Source organism: Condylura cristata, unplaced genomic scaffold (genome assembly GCF_000260355.1).
Source record: "Condylura cristata isolate star-nosed mole 26May11 unplaced genomic scaffold, ConCri1.0 scaffold00014, whole genome shotgun sequence".
In the NCBI taxonomy this organism is placed as follows: Eukaryota; Metazoa; Chordata; class Mammalia; order Eulipotyphla; family Talpidae; genus Condylura; species Condylura cristata.
In genome coordinates this window covers 11034076-11035147 of record NW_004567115.1, presented here as the reverse complement: position 1 = coordinate 11035147, position 1072 = coordinate 11034076, and the positions used below count along the sequence as shown (strand labels likewise).

Sequence of the window (1072 nt, the reverse complement as noted above, 5' to 3'; positions counted from 1 at the left end):
ACCCGGTGGGCGTGGCCGGCCGTGCGCCCGACGCCGGAGGCCGCGGCCCGGCGTCCCGGGGACAGGGAGGGGGCGCGTACCTCTCCACCGCAGAGGGAAACTCGCCAAGTCCCGGTGACTGAGAATAGAGATTATTTCCGGGGACTGCCCCGCCACCCCTCCAGGGCAACCACTAGCAGTCTCTATTTTAATGTGCCGTGCGGGCAAGGCGCACGCGCACTGCCGAGCTTCCGTGAGGGGGCGAGCGGACCGGCGAAGAGGACCCGCCGCCACCGCCGCCGCGCTCTCTCGCTCTCGCCCAGCCTCCATCTTGGATCGGCGCTTCCAGCCCCCGCGCCGCTGCCGCCGCATTCCCCCTCTTTCCCGCCCCCCGCCGCCGCCGCCGCCGCCCGCACTCACCTCAGCTGCCCATACGGGCGCCGCCGGCCGTCGACCTAGTTTCCCCCCAAAAGTCTCCGGTGTGTTATTCCCGATGTGGGGGGGTTGTTACGGGGTGGTCGCCGGGGGTTCGGGAGCGGGGGCCGCGCCTTCAACGGAGCTGCAATCCTAACCCGCCATCTGGTGGCATTTTCCACACGCCAATGGCGCCGCTGCAGACTTGGGTCCGGACCGCCCTCTGCTGGCCGCGGTGCTTACTGCCTCACTGACGGGACGGGCCTGCCCGGAAAAGGGAGGGAGCTGAGGCGCGAGCTGGGGGCCGCGGCGAGGACGCGCGCAAACGCTCTCCTGTGGGTATTGCACGCACGCGCGCCAGCGGGGCGGGAAACGTGGCTTGTGCGTGGCGGCTCCGCCCCCGCAGGCAAGCTCGGCCTATCGCGAGCGGCGGATACCTCTTCGTGAGGACGCTGTGGACAGTTCGTGGGCCGCGCGAGGCGGGCGGAAGGAGGACTGGTGGCGCCTGCGCCCCTCTCGCCGAGCTGCCGCCCGCCATTTTTGTAGCTTTCCCGAGATATAGGAGAGAAACCCGCCCCCAGCCCCTTCATTGACGTCCCTTTTTAGGCCGTGGGACTGGCGCTTACTTGCGGTCCCGCCGAACTCCAGCTTCCTTTCTCCTCGCCCGGCACGCGCGCTG

General features: G+C 69.9%; 1 protein-coding gene across 2 annotated transcripts in view; it reads right to left on the bottom strand.

Moving 5' to 3' along the window:
- STAG1 (stromal antigen 1) overlaps nt 1–608 on the bottom strand; it is a 293851-nt gene extending 293243 nt beyond the window's left edge. Inside the window, exon 1 of one of the 2 annotated variants that reach the window (XM_004682176.2) lies at nt 400–608. The gene's annotated coding sequence lies outside the window, so the exon portion shown is untranslated. The remainder of the gene's footprint in view (nt 1–399) is intronic. The other variant, XM_004682177.2, reaches the window with a different exon arrangement.
- Nucleotides 609–1072: the final 464 nt, after the last annotated feature.